The sequence below is a fragment of the Polypterus senegalus genome, chromosome 1, assembly GCF_016835505.1.
Source record: "Polypterus senegalus isolate Bchr_013 chromosome 1, ASM1683550v1, whole genome shotgun sequence".
NCBI lineage: Eukaryota > Metazoa > Chordata > Cladistia > Polypteriformes > Polypteridae > Polypterus > Polypterus senegalus.
Genome location: NC_053154.1, coordinates 18,625,416 through 18,645,861, shown reverse-complemented (window position 1 = coordinate 18,645,861; position 20,446 = coordinate 18,625,416). Strand labels below are relative to the sequence as shown.

General features: G+C 40.4%; 1 protein-coding gene across 2 annotated transcripts in view; it reads right to left on the bottom strand.

Moving 5' to 3' along the window:
• Positions 1–10,514, bottom strand: part of phrf1 (PHD and ring finger domains 1) — a 116,776-nt gene extending 106,262 nt beyond the window's left edge. For both annotated transcript variants that reach the window (XM_039744469.1, XM_039744477.1), the window contains exon 1: positions 10,411–10,514. The gene's annotated coding sequence lies outside the window, so the exon portion shown is untranslated. The remainder of the gene's footprint in view (positions 1–10,410) is intronic.
• Positions 10,515–20,446: the final 9,932 nt, after the last annotated feature.

The window sequence follows — 20,446 nt, the reverse complement described above, 5'->3', positions numbered from 1 at the left end:
GGCAAAAAATCATATTTTGCATGGTCGGATCTTAACAAGGTTCCAAGTAGAGCTTCAACATGCAACAAGAAGAAATGGGAGTGAGACAAAACATTTTTTGAGCATTCAATTAATTGAAAATAACGATTAAACTGAAACAGGCTGTTTTACAGCTGATCAAAATTTTAGGACCACATGCCTTTAAAAGGCCAAATCTGCGCAAAGATGTGGATTCATTGTCATTTTCTGTCAGGTAGTCGCACGTTCTGATGGCAAAGGCAAAAAAACTCTCCCTTTTTGAACGTGGTCAGGTTGTTGAACTGCATACAGCAGGGTCTCTCACAGCACGCCATCGCTGTTGAGGTGGGACGCAGTAAAACAGTCATTTGCAATTTCTTAAATGATCCTGAGGGTTATGGAACAAAAAAGTCACGTGGAAGACTCAAAAAAATTTCACCAGCACTGAGCCGGAGGATCCAATTGGCTGTCCGTCAAAACACTGGACAATCCTCGATCCAAATTAAGGCCATTACTGGTGCTGACTGCACGGCATCGGAGACTGAAGGGCTTCAAAAACAAAAAACGTCTTCAAAGACCTCGTCTCCTTGAACGCCACAGAACTGCTCGTTTGGACTTTGCAAGAGAGCACCAAACATGGGACATTCAAAGGTGGAAGAAAGTTTTATTCTCTGATGAGAAAAAATTTAACCTTGATGGTCCTGATGGTTTCCAACGTTACTGGCATGACAAGCAGATCCCACCTGAGATGTTTTCTACGGGCCACAGTGGAGGGGGCGCCATAATGGTCTGGGGTGCTTTTTCCTTCAGTGGAACAATGGAGCTTCAGGAAGTGCAGGGGCGTCAAACGGCCGCTGGCTATGTCCAGATGTTGCAGAGAGCATTCCTCATGACTGAGGGCCCTCGTCTGGGTTTTTCAACAGGACAACGCTACAGTACACAATGCCCGCAGGACAAGGGACTTCTTCCAGGAAATTAACATCACTCTTTTGGGCCATCCTGCTTGTTTCCCTGATCTAAATCCAATTGAGAACCTTTGGGGATGGATGGCAAGGGAAGTTTACAAAAATGGACAACAGTTCCAGACAGTAGATGCCCTTTGTGCGGCAGTCTTCACCACTTGGAGAAATGTTCCCACTCACCTCATGCAAACGCTTGAATCAAGCATGCCGCAACGAATTTCTGAAGTGATCAACAATAACGGTAGAGCTACTCAGTACGGAGTTCATGTTTGGAAGTTTGATGTATGTTTTGGGGGGGTTTACGGGGTTTTTTTGGAGGTGTGGTCCTACACTTTTGATCAGCTGTAAAACAGCCTGTTTCAGTTTAATCATTATTTTCATTAAATTGCATGCTCAAAAAATGTTTTGTCTCACTCCCATTTCTTCTTGTTGCATGTTGAAGCTCTACTTGGAACCTTGTTAAGATCCAACCATGCAAAATATGATTTTTTGCCATTTTTCAAGTGGTCTTAAACTTTTGATCGGGACTGTATTTCCAAGCATTTTCCAAAGAAACATTTGGCAAGGAAAATATGGTTGAAACCATCTCCTTTTACCATCTTGTGGGTTTGTGAGGTGTTCTAGTGTTGTAATGGGATTACTGTATCTCCAGAATGTCTTCTGTGACTTTAGAGTTTTTAATGCACAGTACTGGAGAGGAGGTGTCATCCGATACGGGGTTCACTCAGTTCTGCAGCAAAGAGAGAGAACAATTCTGGACTCTCAATGAAGAAAAATTCCAGGATTACACACGAGTGTCAATAAGCATGTTAAGTATAGTGATATGTGATAGTGTCTTCATAATATTTACAGAAGCATCTTTAGACCACTCAAGAAATAATCATCAGTGAGCTATTTCATAAATATTGCCTGCTGCTGTTGGTGCAAACTCATCTAGAGACCTCTAGTAAGGTAGAGTTTAAGCACATGAATAGCACAATTGAGTGATAAAAACTGCAATAAAAGTTATAGATGTACTTTAATTCCTGCATGTGCGGTGGGGTATATTTAAATTTCCCAGCTTAGGGTCACAGGGTGCCTGCGATTGTTGCGGCAACACTGGGTGCAAAAAAAGAAGTAAACAAAGTGAAAGGTAAGCTGGTCCTTTGCAGGGTACAATCACACAGCCAGTCAGAAAAGTGTGCGCTGCATGCAATCCAGTAATAGAGTGCCAATAACAGAGTATCTGTTCAATTTTAAATCTGATATTTGATATAGATATTATGAAAAATGTGATTTCGAGGCAAAGCAGTCAAATGTTCATACACAATTGGGGATGGAAAAGGATGGTATTTACTTCACCGCACATCAAGGACTAAATGCATTTTCTTATTTGAGAATTATTACTGACTAGCAAAATACCCGCGCTTCGCAGCGGCGAAGTACTGCCTTAAAATTTTTATCAAATTGTCACCTGTGAATCTAAGATGTTTTAGGGGCGATTTATACTTCACGCTCAGAACGCGTACGCGCCCGCATCATGGCTTCCACGCGTCCTCTGAGCAGGTCCTCAGAAATTAACGTGACGCGTGCGAGTTGCAGTACCAGCAAAAAGTCGGGGGGCGCAGTGTGCTAAAAGTTGGAGTGTGACGTCAGAGTCTCTGTTTACTATCTACATGTGACAGAAAGCCTCTATGGAGATCCTACGGGGGTCGTTGTGCGCGCTTTGCTGTTTGATGAATGGTTCGATGTGGGGAAGCAAAATGCCGACATACAGATGCATTCGTGGTGCTTTTATATTCAAGCATCGCATATTTCCGATCGTAATGACACGATACATTTTAAAAGTCTCACATACCATTTGTGCCGTCTATTTTTTATTTTTTTACTTTACCTGCTGTCAGGTCCAAGAAGCTTGTAGCGATTAAAAACTGGGATGACGTTTACGATGGTCTGCTTTAATAATAAAGTAAACTACGAGGTTAAAGTGGACATTTCGAGATTAAAGCCGTTTTCACCGTCTTTTATTTTTATCTCAGTGCCTCAAATACAACGCTATACATTATGTTGCCGAAGTGAAGTTACAAAAAAATAGACAGCACAAAAGATGGTATGTGAGACTTAAAATGTATCGTGTCATTACGTTCGGGAATATGCAACGCTTGAATATAAAAGCACCACGAATGCATCTGTATGTCGGCATTTTGCTTCACCACATCGAAGCATCCATCCCGTAGGATCGGCATAGAGGCTTTCTGTCGCATGTAGATAGTTCCCGAACGTAATGACACGATACATTTTAAAAGTCTCACATATCATCTTTTGTGCCGTCTTTTTATTTTTGCAACTTAACAACAGCAACATAATGTACAGCGTTATATTTGAGCCACTGAGAAAAAAAAAGGACACGGTGAAAACGTGTATTTTGTGATTAAAGTGGAAATTTCGGCTTTAATCTCGAAATGTCCACTTTAACCTCGTAGTTTACTTTATCATTGAAGCAGACGGTCGTAAACGTCATCCCAGTTTTTAATCGCTACGAGCTTCTTGGACCTGACAGCAGCAATAGATCGCCACACAGAACAAATTAAATGTATGATATTCCAACTCTCTGCACATTTAGAATATTTAGATTTATACTTGATATCACTTTCATGATGAAATGCATTAAAGTGTGTATGTTACATTTTACATATAATTTCGTTTAAATAATGAATACTGTTAATTACACATATAGGGGTGTCACGGTGGTGGAGCGATAGCACTGCTGTCTCGCAGGGAGTTATGCTGCTGGCATTTCCTACTTGTATTCCACACTGTGCTCCAGTTTCCTTTTAAAGATATGCAGATTTGGGGATTTGGTGCCGCTAAAATGACGCTAGTGTATGTGTGTGCTTGTATTCACTTTGCGATGAGCTGAGGCCTCGTCAAGGGACTGTTTCTCACTCGTGCCCAATGCTTGCTGGAATGGAGACATCCCTGGATTGATGGATTTAATCAATAAACATCCTTTTCAGAGATATTGTGGTAAGGGGTCATCAGAATTTAATAGGTGTTCTAGGCAATTCACAACACAGAGAAGCCAAACATGTTATCACCGTGATAATATCTCGCACTGCCACCTGGTGGATTCCTACAGATTTACGTAAAGTACATGCGCAAGTATGAACACTACAACGCTTGCGTAGCAGGAGCGTCTGCTGCAGCATGCGTCGCGTGAAGTATAACTCCGGCCTAAGAGGCATTGGCGGTTCACCAAAGGTGTAAAATATTTGGCCAGTTCGGTACACTTGAAAGCGACAACCGAACAATTCAGCGGCAGCCATCAACTCACATGCAGAACCATAGGTGAAGGGCTTAAGCATTTCACTCTTCTAGTGCTCCTGTGTATAGAAGAATAATTATCTCCTGTACCGTCATCAGTCCACACCCTGAACCTGTCCCAGTCATTCAATACATAAGACACAATGTTCCTCTGGATATCAAGAGTGAGCCTGATATGGCCGTGCAATATGTAACACAGAGAATGGAAAAGGTAGGTGCCATCTCGGGGCATGGAAACCACTCGGTAAGTGACAGTTCTTTGATCGATGGTGATCACCTCGATAGACATGTTAATGGGGGTACGGTTGGAACGATAAAGGAAATGGGTACTTGAACAATGTAAAGTAAGTCTAAAATACCTACACAATAACTATAATCGTAATAAACGAACAATAAAACAGCGGAAAGGCCATGGATTAAATAAAAAGGCTGCAGTTATCAGCAGGGAGATGTGTATACCGTGGCAAAGCAAACAAGGGAATGAAGAGACTGGAACAACAGACGGCCTTATATAGGCAGGCAGCCAACTACGTGGGAGGCGTGGGGATGGGGGATCCAACGCCGCCTCACACGGCAACTGAACTGCAGGCGACGGACGTATATATGTACGTAAGTAGGATTCAGTTAGCTTTGGGAACCCGCATACCAAAGTTCTTAAAGACCATTGGAAAGTTCAATACGGCGGCAGACAGTGGCGTCATAGCACCGAAATAAGTGCGTACATCGGTTTCAATTAGCACAGGGAAGCCGCCTACCAAATTTCGTGAAGATGGGGCCATAAATAAGAAGTTCAACATGGCGGACATTGTCGATCGCTATTCATAGAATTTCAAAATGAAACCTGCTTAATTTTTGTAAGTAAGCTGTAAGGAATGAGCCTGCCAAATTTCAACCTTCTACCTACACGGGAAGTTGGAGAATTAGTGATGAGTCAGTGAGGGCTTTGACTTTTATTAGTATAGATACATTCCTAGTGCTCATTTGAACAGGCAACTTTAAGTCGGAGACTTGTAGACGACTGTCTAATTCGTGTTGCCATCAAGAAAAAGTAGCATTTCTTCCCAATGAAGAGGCCTATCCACAAGAATTAAAAGTTTTGTTGTTTGCAAGCGGCAGAGACGTGAAGTAGCGCAGGCAGGGGTTGGGCGAGCGAAGCCCCCAAGTTAGGACAAAAAACAAACCTCTATCAAATACACACCAGAACAAGCAGTTATAGTCTCAAGGAGGCATTACACAGGCATATTGTCAAACTTGAAGCACCACCCAATAGCACTTCTCAAAACACTTCTGCTAAATAATTCATTGGCTGAAAGTCCTCAGTGTTAAGTGTGTCAGGATGAGTAGCAATGGATATAATGGCCATCAGTTTTGTCTTCATTCTCTCCTCCTCTACTCCCTTCCATAGGTCAAGAGTATCTCTCATAACTGAGTCTGCCCTTTTAAATCAGCTTGCTGATTCGGCGGGTCTCTCCTGAAGTGATGTTACCCACAAAAAAGCATAGAAAATCGCACTGGCCATCACTGTTATAGAACATGTAAGTGATATCAATACCCACATTAAAGGAGTGTAGTCTTCTAAGAAGAGAGTCAGCTCTGCTCTTTCTTGTACAGTTCCTCTGTGTTACAAGACCAGTCACGCCAATCATTGTTGTGAACTCCCAAATACTTGGAGTGCACCACTTCCACATCCACTGCCTGCATAGTCACTGGAAGTTATCGGTTCCTTGGCTGCTGTTAAAATCATTAACCAAGTCCTTCGTTTTGCTGATGTTACATTCTAAACAATTCTTTGAACACCAAGAAAAATGAAAAAAAAAACACTTTTCCATCTCTCTCCTCCTTTATCAATAAACCTCATAAACATGGCTATGGAATTGTCATCGTCGAGTTACAAGCAATTATGTTACTGGTGTCAGAGTTGGTAAAAGTATACTGACTCTGACTAAAAGAAATTGTAATACAATGTGTTAAAATTTCCAATTTCACATATACTAATTCATCCATCCATTATCCAATCCACTATATCCTAACACAGGGGTCTGCTGGAGCCAATCCCAGCCAACACAGGGCGCAAGGCAGGAACAAATCCCCAGGCAGGGCACACACCCACACACCAAGCACAATTTAGAATCACCAATGCACCTAACCTGCATGTCTTTGGACTGTGGGAGGAAACCCACGCAGACACGGGAAGAACATGGAAAGGCCAAGCAGGGAGGACCCAGGAAGCGAACCCAGGTGTCCTAACTGCGAGGCAGCAGCGCTACCACCTTGCCACCATACCACCCCTATACTAATTCAACTATTTTACCAACTAGCCATTTCAAACGAATAAAAGCTTTTTAATTTTCTTTTTTCGTCTATGTAACATTAATCAATGTTTGTAACTTCTTTAATAAAATACAGAATATGGCAGAGATGAAATGTATGTTGTGTGTTTTTACTTTCTCATATACAAAGTATAGGGAAAGTATTGTTATCATCCAAAAATTCAACCTCAAGATTTTGATAAATCTTGATGTTTTAGATCTCAGAGTCCAATTTACTTTCTCGTAGGGAAAGTATTGTAATCATCCAAAAATTTAATTTCGAGATTTTGATGAAGTGTCGTCGTTTAAGACCTCCCCGAGGGCAAAAAATATCATTTTTGGAATTATGTCGGTGTGTGTATGTAAACGTGATATCTAGAGTTCACTTTCACTTAGATCAACCAAATTTTGCATACAAGTATTAGGTTCAAAACATAGATTTCTATCAACTTTTGAGCTATTTCCGCTAACCGGAAATGGCACTTTTTCAATCATGCAGCTGCAGAGTCCGATTTATTCAACTTTACTTTTATAGTAATTGTTCGATATATTAATTTGATTTGTTGTAGATGGATCTTTAATGTACATATAGACAATGATTATATTTTTATACTATCTGAGTACACGAGAAAGTCTAGGTGAGACTACTCCCGATTTTTTCAGTCAACATAGTAAATGTAACTCTTTGTGTCACTGCTCTATGGATTTCAGATCACCATTCAGGCAAGACAGATTAAGGACAATTGGAGTCACTGGATGGAAAATCTCATCAGACTGGACAGCGAACACAGAATCCGCAAACTCGTGGGTGGGTACGCAGCCATAAGGTCAAGGTCTCCAGGATTGGACTCTGACTTTATTTTTGACTTTCTCTTTTGTCAATTTTAATCTCCACAGCTGTTAACTGGGCACAGTTCATTAATCAATCAATGGACAGATAATGGTGGTTTCCATTTCTGTTTAATCGGTTTCGACCTTGTTTGTTGAGTGTTTTAACAAATCTGCAATATACAGTAATCCCTCGCTATATCGCACTTCGACTTTCGCGAATTTTAAATGTAAGCACATCTAAATATATATCACAGATTTTTCGCTGGTTCGCGGATTTCTGGACAATGGGTCTTTTAATTTATGCTACACACTTCCTCAGTTTGTTTGCCCTGTTGATTTCATAGAAGGGAAGCTATTGGCGGATGGCTTAGAAGCTACCCAATCAGAGCACGTATTACATATTAACTAAAACTCCTCAATGCTATAGGATATGCATCCCGTGCGGTGCTCGATTGTTTGCTTGTCTCTGCCTCTCTCTCACCCTCTCTGACATTCTCTGCGCCTGACGGAGGGGCTGTGAGCAGAGGTGCTGTTTGCCTAGTGGATACGGACGCACCTCTAAGAAATGCCGCTCTATCGCGGTGTTTCCAAAAGCACACTTATTGATTTTTGGATGGTTTGCTTTAATCTTGCTCTCTCTCTGACGTTCTCTGCTCCTGAAGAGAAGAAGATCTATTTGCATTCTTTTAATTGTGAGAAAGAACTGTCATCTCTGTCTTGTCATGGAGCACAGTTTAAAGTTTTGACTAAAGGGTGTTATTTCATGTCTAGAGGGCTCTAATAATGTTAACAGTGTGGGAGAGTTTATAAGGGCTTAAATATATAAAAATAACTACACAAACATATGGTTTCTAGTTCGCAGATTTTCATCTATCGCGGGGGGTTCTGGAACGCAACCCCCCGATCGAGGAGGGATTACTGTACTTGTGTTTTTAACTAAGTATTGTTCACAGTGCTCTGTGCATGCACTTAGTGATGCGCGCAATGCAAGAAATAAGTTGTATTGCAACATACTGTTTTAGTCCAAATACAAAAAGGGTAGTCGAAGGAACCATAAATTGTGGCATCAAACTAGGAGGTTTGGTGTGCCAACTCCACAGCCCTGCCAATAAGTGTAGAATCATCTCAGAATTTCTGAAAGTGACATGGCCCATTATTGTATTTACCGTAAATACTTGTGTTCAAGTTTTCCTCGCGGATAAGTCGGGACTTGATTTTACCGTATAATTTCCAGTATTTTAGAATGTTGGTCATATAAGTCAATGCTAATGCCCACCAAAGAGAGAAACCACAGAGCACACTGCCTTTTTTCTATGTATTGTGCCTACGTTGACGACACAGTAATACCCAAACTATTCCCAAGCGACGTCTGCACCATTTTGTGTTTTTTTGTATCTCATATCCTCACACACCTTTATCATAAGAACATCCCTTATCTACGATGGAGCGTTAGATCAGAAGATGAAGCTGGTTTTAAATTAAAAGTTGCTGATGTGGTCAAAGAAATTGGTAACTGCGCTGCTGCAACAAAATTCATCTCAGAAACTGGTGCGAGATTGGAGGAGGCAATTAAGAGTCGTATTTTTAAACGGGCGTATAAGTCGGGGTCTGATTTTATTATCGATTTATTGGGTTTTAAGGCCCGACTTATACACGAGTATATACGGTGTATTCTGGAGTTCACAGAGTGAAGAGAAAAAGGAGACAGCACTATTCGTTGTGGAGTGCTTCTTGATTTTTCAAGGTTTTGCTCTTTTTTACGTTTTCATCATTTAAGCCTTTTCTTAATTAGCTCGTAGGTGTTTTTATTTTTATTAAGGCAGTCACTTCCCTTTACTACTTAGTGTCAGTTGCACCCGTCTCGGCACTGCCCATCACTAATGTCAGTACAGTATTTGGATACAATTAAAAGGTGAATTAACCATCTTTCATCATAACCTGTTTAACATTTAAAGATATGGCAAAAAGTGCAAATTTCTGCATTTTTCTTATGCAAATTACGCTAGCACATATTCCTGAATGCAACGCGAGGGCGAAAAAACACTGATTAAACAATAAGATCATTCAGAAGCAATAATTAACCTTTTATTTGGGAACCAGGTTAAAATCAAGACCTGCATTCTCAGTGGTACCCAAGAGCTGAACTTGTGAAGCCCTGCTCTGTAGGGTAAGTTTGACTAAATGGAAACGAATTCCAAAAAAGTGGTCTAAACCGGCCAAACCCCAAGCACGCACGCGCACACACCCCCATTAAAGTACCACTGCGCTATAAAATCTGTGCTAAATGGACTTACAGTTGCGAGAACCTGAACACAAATAATCTGAGGACACAGCGACTAATGAACACAAATAATCTGAGGACACAGCGACTAATTTAACAGAAGGTCAAAACTGTTAAAAAAATATTTATAAAATTGTGTAAACGGGGAACTACGTGATATGGAGTAATATAAACAATAAGAAGTGCTGGCAGCGACCATAAACAGCAAGCACAAGTATTAGTTGTATCAATGTTGCACGGAATCTGCCATGGTTGTCATATTTCTACATCGTGAGAACAGACAACTGAAGCGCCTGTCTAAAAAGTCAAAGGGGGTCGTTACGCTTTACATTTGAACTCCTTAACCACCAGGCCTGCCAGCAAATCAACTTAAGATACAAAAACTGACCAAGGCAGGCGGTCGGCTTTACTTTTTGTTCCGCTTACGTAATCCGTCAACTAGCAAATGCAAACAAAGCAATTTTAACATATGCTTTTTTTATTACCTTTCGTTCAAACAACTAATTTCAATGCCTTACACGACACGTCTTTCGTGTTTCTTTTGCTACATCGCTAAGACACCGTCGACGCGGCCTACCATCACCTCGCTCCTGCAGCGGGAGCCCACCAAACTGGGTTATGTTCAAATTCATTAAGACGGGCCGCTCTTCACGGCCTTCCACTCAGCTAACTTATCAAAATGACATTAGAGCAGTCACAGATATATATCAAGAATTAAACTACGTACCCCAGTATGGAGACGTAGGAAGTTAACAATCTCTCCGTCGGAATCCGATTATGTTTGTGGAGACAAACTCGGCGTACTGCCGGGTGCAGACAGCGGCGGAAATGATCGGGGGACACGCCGGACCCGAATCTGTGTGACACCGTTAAATAAAAGACCAATCAAAATTTGAGTTGGACGTTATTGACAGCTAGGGGGCAGTCGCTGTGGGAAACTGATACACATAAAAGCGTTTACATGCACACGCGCATAATCGGGTTAAAATGAATAGCATGGTTAAGGCAGAAAGCTGGTTTCTTAATAATCCGCCTTTATATGCGCAAATAATCTTCTGGAGTTTCTCCTTTGTCAAAACGCTACGACGCCATTAAACTGCTTTAAAAAGAGTTAAACGTAACCGTCAGGTCACTGTGAATCCGAAAATAAAGAGTGACGCCTGTGATATTTTTTTTATATATATAAATGCAGGGTCAAATTGATGCTTTATTTTCCTTTCTTCTTGGCTTTGCGATTGAGCCTTGCAAAGGACCACCATACCAGTCCATGTGCTTCCTGCCTTACACGCAGTGCTGCTGAAATGATAATAACGCAGGTATTTTTTTTACTGCAATAAGATTATTATTGTTAGGTTACTCGTTACTTTAAAAGGTTCTCGAACTACGTGAGGCAGGGCATGTTTAAGGTGCTACCCAGCAGCTCTCGAGGTGCATTCAGTTTGGCGATTTTATTGAGACCGATTATTTCACAGCTAGGAAAAGGATTTGCAAATGTATTTCGTGGACACTTCCACCAATGCCTAGTGAAATGCATGCGCACACTGACAGAGTACAGCGGACATGCGCAGATTACAAAATCCTTAACAGTAACCCGATTAAGAGTTTACATTGTCTCATAATCAAGAAAGATGCGACTGGTATAATCAATTTAGCTCTTGTTCAAAAAGCAAAAGTATACACCAGGTTAACTTTAAGATTAGGCACCTCATCTAAATGTTAAGATTAGGGACCCTGGTGTACCTGGCCTTACCCCCATGAACCTTAACTTCAGGGGTTTAGTAGGGGTAGGCCAGTCTAACTGGCATCTGCTTTTTGCATCCGCTTTTTGAACAAGACCCATCAATTTATTCGTGGAGAAGTCTACCTCTGTTTAATCAGGTTTCGCAGTAACCTGATTTCTCGTAATGGAAAAAGGGCTTACCGGACATTTTAGACATGCAGGTTCCTGTGAATTATTGTGTGATTGAAGCACATGTAAACACACCAACTGTTGCCCAGTTGGGGTATTCCTGACTCCCCATTTTGGGCTATTTGTCTCGACACTGTGAGCGATATTGTAAAGACTAAAACTTTCTACTTGCATTTCCACGCCCCTTTAGCCTATAAAACCACCTCTTTATCTTTCCAACCTATGACAATGAAATGTCACCAAATCTCTTTCATCAAAAGTTTAAAACCTGTCAATTTCATATATAGTTTCAAGTAGCAGTAGAGTGATGTACCGTGTTAGCCATTTATGTATGCAATGTGATAAAAAACCAAGGAACTGATTACTGCCTTTCACTACACTAAAGAGCCTCTGTGCCCGGTGACTATTCAGGGAGTGGAGGTAGAGGTGGTACCTTCCTACAAGTACTTGGAAGTCCACATCAGTGACCAGTTGGACTGGTCTTGTAACACAGAGGAACTAAAAAAAATCTTGAGACAAGTCTATTGCCAAGAGATTTTTTCAAGTCTCGCCCTCCCCTCAACCATTTCCGGTTCACGGCCCACACCCGCGGTCCTCTCACCGCTCATTCATGTGAATGCTTTTGTCAGACACTGTTCCTGCGCTCTCAGCTCTTATAAATTTTTACGTTTTCCTCACTTTAAATTCCTAATAAAAGAAGACGTATTATATCCAAATCTTATTGAAGCATTTCATCATGAAGGGTTATCAACAGAAGAAATGAGTACACGGGCAATCCTAGCACCAAGAAACAATGAAGTCAAATGAATTAACGCAAAAATTGTCGATTGGTTACACGGCAAATTGGTTAAATTCATACCAATAGACTCTACTGAAACAGTTGGTGGTGATGGTGTGGAAGATGAAAACTTCAACTTACAATATCGTGAAGAATATCTACAACCACTAACACCGTCTGGCCTTCAACCGCATGAATTACTGTAGAAATAATGATGTATCGTAATGTTATTGCGGAATTTATTCATGAGTGATGGGCTATGCAATAGGACAAGATTAGTTGTATTGAAAATTGGTCAAACAATTCTGACATGTAAAATTTTACCAGGTGACAATTAAGGTAATGTAGTACATCTTCAGGGTTATAACATTAGACACCAAAGGAGAATTTGATATGCCATTCTTATTAAAACGTTTACAGTTTCCTGTTAGAATAGCTTTTGCTATGACAGTTGACAAATCACAGGTATAAACATTCAAAGAAGTTGTTTTATTTATTAGAGAGAAAGAAACGAAATTCACTCACGGGCAGTTATACAATGCGTTGTCACGATGTAAGTCCAAACACGGAATCAAAATTCAAAGCGATATTGATTAAAAGTTATCTCAAAAATTGTTTTTACTGAAGGTTTACTGTAAAAGTGTAAGTTTAAAAATTCTTTGCGTGTTAATTTCAAAGACAAACAGAATGAAAACGTGTAATGCAATGAATACCTCGAACGCAACATGAAACATAATTTTCTTTCAATTTATTACGTTTTACTATTTTTTACTATGATTAATTACACACTGTAATGTAAAATAGTCTATTATGCATATGTAACAATTCCCATGAAAATAACAATCTTTTTATATTGCACATCCACTTCCCCATACGCGAGGAGCAGAGCCACAAAGTGGCAAGCACATAGCGCTGGTCCAGGGGTTGGCGAGCGAAGCGGGCGGGGGCAGAACCCACTAGTATGTACAGTACAGGCCAAAAGTTTGGACACACCTCCTCATTCAATGTGTTGTCTTTATTTTCATGACTATTTACATTTACCAAACTATGAATGAACACATGTGGAGTTATGTACTTAACAAAAAAAAGGTGAAATAACTGAAAACATGTTTTATATTCTAGTTTCTTCAAAATAGCAACCCTTTGCTCTGCACACTCTTGGCATTCTCTCGATGAGCTTCAACAGAACCATTTCAGGTGACTACCTGTTGAAGCTCATCGAGAGAATGCCAAATGTCAAAGCAGTAATCAGAGCAAAGGGTGGCTATTTTGAAGAAACTAGAATATAAAACATGTTTTCAGTTATTCACCTGTTAAGTATAACTCCACATGTGTTCATTCATAGTTTTGAAATCTACCAATGTAAATGGTCATGAAAATAAAGAAAACACATTGAATGACGAGTGTGTGTCCAAACTTTACCTATATACTGTATATACTATATATATATATATATATATATATATATATATATATATATATATATATATATATATATATATATATATATATATATATATAACTTGATGAAAGCTTGCATATATTTGCAGGAACTCTGACCCTTGCGTATGCAGCATTCTAAAGAAACTGGGAAATGACGACACCCTTGATCAAGTAGAGAAATGTAGTCAAAGCAGCTAAAAGACGACTCACACATATAATAATTCATACCACCAAACCATTATTAGAATGTGCATTGACTGCCACACATCACCACAAGCTGACCACAATTGTCATACTTTGGATGACGTGAAGAATCCTCTATTCCTTTATGAAAAAAGCAACAATCAGGGGCTCACCAGCTGGTTGCACGCGTTACCTGGATGTTCTAGAGGACTCTTAATTATGGTTACTCTTCTACTAATTGTTGTTATAATAATAATAATACATTTTATTTATATAGTGGCTTTCCCATGCTCAAGGTGCTATATTAATTACAGTCAGTTTTTCAATTTTTTCCTGAAATTTGTGAAAAAGCTACAGTGAATAATATGGTGCTTATTCAAAGCGATTCCTTAAGCAATGAGAATACTGAAGATGGTATTAAGTCATTTTGTAGTCTTAACAGCTTTTTATGCTAATGAACAGGGCCAGCTCTACCATTTAGATTAACTATAAACTATTCCTATGTGTCAGATTAATTATTATTTAATATGTTATAATTCCAGATCAAACGTGAGCAGAAGAACATGGGAATTGTTGACGTAAAGAATCATCCATCCATTTTCCAACCCACTGAATCCAAACACAGGGTCACGGGGGTCTGCTGGAGCCAATCCCAGCCAACACAGGACACAAGGCAGGAAACAAACCCAGGCAGGGTGCCAACCCACCGCAGGACACACACAAACACACCCACACACCAAGCACACACTAGGGCCAATTTAGAATTGCCAAACCACCTAACCTGCATGTCTTTGGATTGTGGGAGAAAACCAGAGCGCCCGGAGGAAACCCGCAGGCAGCGGGAGAACATGTAAACTCCACGCAGGGAGGACCCAGGAAGCGAACCTGGGTCTCCTAACTGCGAGGTGTAAAAAATCATATATAATAAAAAAAAATAATAATTTTAAAGCTAATAAGAAGGCAGAAAAGCAAAAAACAGGTGGAGGTCCACGCGGTCCAGACCTAACCCCTGCAGAAGAGTTGACTCTCCAACAAAATGCCCATCGCCCTGTTTTTGAGGGCATTCCAGGGGGAAACTCCTCCTTAGAACCAGTGGCAGGATGCAGTGGTCACTTCATTTCAGGTAAAGGATGGTCATTGCATATATTTGTCCTCAATGTGTGCCATAGGTAGGTTCCATATAGCCCTTTTTTTTTTGGGTCAGTTGCAGGGAATGTCATATCCCTAGAACTTGTGTCTGACCAACAAGATATTGATGAAGGTCAAATATTTGATGAAGACACTGTGTCTGATTATTCCTCAGGAGGAGAGGCACATTTTCCAAATAATGTTTGATCAAACTCCACTCTGATCACTCCCATGTGCCCCAATTACATTTGGAAATCCTGGGTAATGAGAATGTTAGGCTGATTGTGAGATTCTTTATGGAACTGTGGGTGTTTTTGCCTGTGTATTACCTACCTGCAATGGCATGAAACGCCTCTTTTATTGTCTGCACACGCAGGTGTCCAGGAAACACTATGAAAACCCGAAGGAAATATTTCAGAGCCAAACAGACTTTACGAATTGCCTGGCAAACTGCACTTCTAGATAGATTTTCCGCATCGCCTACATACAGTGGTGTGAAAAACTATTTGCCCCCTTCCTGATTTCTTATTCTTTTGCATGTTTGTCACACAAAATGTTTCTGATCATCAAATACATTTAACCATTAGTCAGATATAACACAAGTAAACACAAAATGCAGTTTTTAAATGATGGTTTTTATTATTTAGAGAGAAAAAAAAATCCAAACCGACATGGCCCTGTGTGAAAAAGTAATTGCCCCCTGAACCTAATAACTGGTTGGGCCACCCTTAGCAGCAATAACTGCAATCAAGCGTTTGCGATAACTTACAATGAGTCTTTTACAGCGCTCTGGAGGAATTTTGGCCCACTCATCTTTGCAGAATTGTTGTAATTCAGCTTTATTTGAGGGTTTTCTAGCATGAACCACCTTTTTAAGGTCATGCCATAGCATCTCAATTGGATTCAGGTCAGGACTTTGACTGGGCCACTCCAAAGTCTTCATTTTGTTTTTCTTCAGCCATTCAGAGGTGGATTTGCTGGTGTGTTTTGGGTCATTGTCCTGTTGCAGCACCCAAGATCGCTTCAGCTTGAGTTGACGAACAGATGGCGGACATTCTCCTTCAGGATTTTTGGTAGACAGTAGAATTCATGGTTCCATCTATCTCAGCAAGCCTTTCATGTCCTGAAGCAGCAAAACAACCCCAGACCATCACACTACCACCACCATATTTTACTGTTGGTATGATGTTCTTTTTCTGAAATGCTGTGTTCCTTTTACGCCAGATGTAACGGGACATTTGCCTTCCAAAAAGTTCAACTTTTTCTCATCAGTCCACAAGGTATTTTCCCAAAAGTCTTGGCAATCATTGAGATGTTTCTTAGCAAAATTGAGACAAGCCCTAATGTTCTTTTTACTTAACAGTGGTTTGCGTCTTGGAAATCTGCCATGCAGGCCGTTTTTGCCCAGTCTCTTTCTTATGGTGGAGTCGTGAACACTGACCTTAATTGAGGCAAGTGAGGCCTGCAGTTCTTTAGACGTTGTCCTGGGGTCTTTGGTGACCTCTCGGATGAGTCGTCTCTGCGCTCTTGGGGTAATTTTGGTCGGCCGGCCACTCCTGGGAAGGTTCACCACTGTTCCATGGAGTCCCAAAGCTTTAGAAATGGCTTTATAACCTTTACCAGACTGATAGATCTCAATTACTTCTGTTCTCATTTGTTCCTGAATTTCTTTGGATCTTGGCATGATGTCTAGCTTTTGAGGTGCTTTTGGTCTACTTCTCTGTGTCAGGCAGCTCCTATTTAAGTGATTTCTTGATTGAAACAGGTGTGGCAGTAATCAGGCCTGGGGTTGGCTATGGAAATTGAACTCAGGTGTGATACACCACAGTTAGGGTATTTTTTAACAATGGGGGCAATTACTTTTTCACACAGGGCCATGTAGGTTTGGATTTTTTTTTTCCCTAAATAATGAAAACCATCATTTAAAAACTGCATTTTGTGTTTACTTGTGTTAATATTTGACTAATGGTTAAATGTGTTTGATGATCAGAAACATTTTGTGTGACAAGCATGCAAAAGAATAAGAAATAAGGAAGGGGGCATATATAAAAAAAGTGGCGCTTGCAAAAAACCTCAAAGCAATACATACTGTCTGTGTGGTTGTGAGAGCCCGACTTCGCCTAGTTTGACTTTGAATATTAGGTGCCCAATATATCTTTAAGGTACAATATTCCCCCTCGGCTAAAGCGGTATCTTTCGAAAAGAATTTTCTCCAGGAGCAATAAAGGGTCTTGCCGATCGCGCAAAAACCTCTCTATATGAAATTGTCTTCTTATAATTTGCGCACCGATATCAATTGGTCACCCATTCATGAACGGTGAAGCCATGACTGAATGAATTCAATGCACTGAAACTGATTAAGTGTGTGAGCTAATCCTTCTTTACATAGAACAAACCTGCTCCGAGCAGGTTTGAGGATTTTGATGTGCTGCTATGACAACACATCCAGCAAGAGTTTCGAAAAACCGACAGATCCAGGATCAGACCAAATCGTCAACAATTACATCCGGCTAAATGAGTAATCCACGTACGAAAAATACCCCCCTGGTGTCCACCATACAATATATGAAAATAAAAGAAAGATGAAGGTCTCAGGGATGCTAATCTGCTCAGGTTCACAAAACATTTTAAAAGAAAAGACAAAATCAACAATTTCAGAAATGTCTGCTATTGTGCCACGAAAGCAGCAACAAGCCATGTAATTAATCAACGGGTTTAATTAACGACAAGACTCAGCGCCTAATTAAGCAACTGGTTGGAGTGAAATTGGTTGGAGTTTGAGGCTCTGACTTAGTTGGTCTTCTGTTGGCTCCCTCACTTCACATTTCATTACTGTTTAGGTGCCATTTAAGGAAAGAAATTAAGCAACTCAGAGGAACGATGAAGAAATTCAGGGAACAAATCTTAAAAAAGCAATTCAATTAAAATTAATTCACAAACAGGGCACTCATTAAAAAAGGGTTAGAATGAAAAAACCTGCAGCCACGGTGGTCCTCCAGGGCCGGAGTTGGCGACCCCTGAACTAGACAGTCACTTAGGGTGGCAAAATTTATGGGGAGCATTGTTTTAAACAAAAGTTACAAACACTAAGGCTCAATGCAACCCATTTTATTGTTTTATGCTATTTTTATGTACTGGAGATGTTTGTTCTTAATGGCTGACGATATACACATCACATTCCAAATCTTAGGATGCACCACACTGTTTCTTTATGCTTCTTTACTTTCTTTAGGTGCAGGTTCTTAGTTTTAGTTTTGTATTCATTGGTAATGACTGGTCATAAGCATAGATAATAATCTAACAATAACATAAACAACAAGCTGGTGTGGCAGAGAAGATACACACATGGCAAAGTGAAATTAAAACAATCAAAACAGCAATCGGACTGCAGCTCTTGAATGCTTTCCTAAAGGTTGATTTAATTTAAACTATAATCACCTTTAAAATAGGCTTAAATCAAAACTTGGGTTACAACTTGGCAAACATCATTCTTCATTGCTTACCACAATGTATAAGATTTGCCAAGCTAAAGCAGTTCTCCATAGTCCGTCTGTCACTGGAGAAACTCTCTACAGTCGTGCATTGATTGGATATTTACACCAATCAGCCACAACATTAAAATCATCTGCCCAATATTGTGTTGCCCCCCTCGTGTCACCAGAACAGATCTGGCTCGCCAAGGCATGGACTCCACTAGACCTCCAAGGGTCTCCTATGGCCTCTGGCACCAAGATGTTAGCAGTAGATCCTTCAAGTCCTGTAAGTTGCGAGGGGCCTCCATGGATCAGACTTGCTTTTCCAGCACATCCCACAGATGCTCGAGAGGACTGAGATCTGGGGAATTGTGAGGCCAAGTCAACACCTTGAACTCTTTGTCATGTTCATTAAACCGTTCTGAAACCTTTTTTTACAGTGTGGGCAAAGCGTACTATCCTGCTGAAAGAGGCCACGGAAACCAGGCAATGCCAGAGCACCTGTCTGAAAATTCCCGCAAGTCAAAAGAGGACGTTACACTTAATATTTCAAATTTTTAGCAAAAATGCATGTACATTGCACATTTTGAGTAGAGGACTGGATAACTGACATGTGGATTTTGCAATATGAAAAATGTGACTTTTTTTTTTTACAACAAAGTTTTTCATGTTGTGTGCCATTGTACAGCATTGGTCACCATTGGCGTACAGTAATCCCTCACTATATCGCACTTTGACTTTCGTGGCTTCACTCTATCGCGGATTTTATATGTAAGCATATCTAAATATATAACGTGGATTTTTCGCTGCTTCACGGGTTTCAGCGGACAATGTGTCTTTTTACTTCTGGTACATGCTTCCTCAGTTGGTTTGCCCAGTTGATTTCATACAAGGGACGCTATTGGTGGATGGCTGAGAAGCTAACCAATCAGAGCACGCAGTTAAGTTCCTGTGTGCTGATTGCCTCAGCGACGGAGCGCCGAATTCGATTCCGCAGAGTTAACCAGGAAGTCTCGGCTCGCTCATTCAGCATCAATGTGTTTCGCTGTGTAAAGAGTTACCTTTTGTGCTCTTTTGTGTTTATCTTTGTGTATAGTCAAGCCCTTCATTGTGGCTCCAAAACGATCTGCTCCTGCTACTGCTTCAGGGGCCGTGGCCAAGCGCCAATGGAAGATGTTAACGATTAACGAAAAGGTAAACATTTTGGATATGTTGAAGAAAGGGAAAAGCTACACTGCTGCAGGACGCCATTACGGCATCAATGAGTCCACGATTCTTTTTATTTAAAAAGGAGGAAAAGAATATAAGATCTACGGCCGCAGTGTCCTTTTAACCAGGGGGTAAAACGAGTTGTAAGTGGATGTAATAAGGCAGTAGTCTGGATGGAATCTGCTTTAGGGATTTGGATTGAAGACTGCTGGAAGAAGAACAATGGCGGTGATACACAGTTACCTGAAGAGGCTCCTTTAGTAGGGCTGTAACGCTCTCCTTTGTTGTGCAGTAAAATTAAACTCATCGTTATCGGACAAGTCATCGTGTCATTGTTGGGGAGTAACCATTATTAATTTTCTACGTACAGTACTTATTACATGTATGTACGTTTAGTGTCACTGTACACACATTTACTGTATACAATTTTTCCTGCACGCTCAATATCTTTAAAATAATATTTAGGTTTTACTGTATATAAACAATGTGTTTACATAAATAATTTCAATAAATCTTACCTAATATCTAAGAGAATACAAAGGGTTTATGCTGTATAACTGTGCAGGAAATATTTATAATTAGTGTGGGAGAGTTTCTAAGGGCTTAAAATATATAAAAATAACCATAGAAATATATGGTT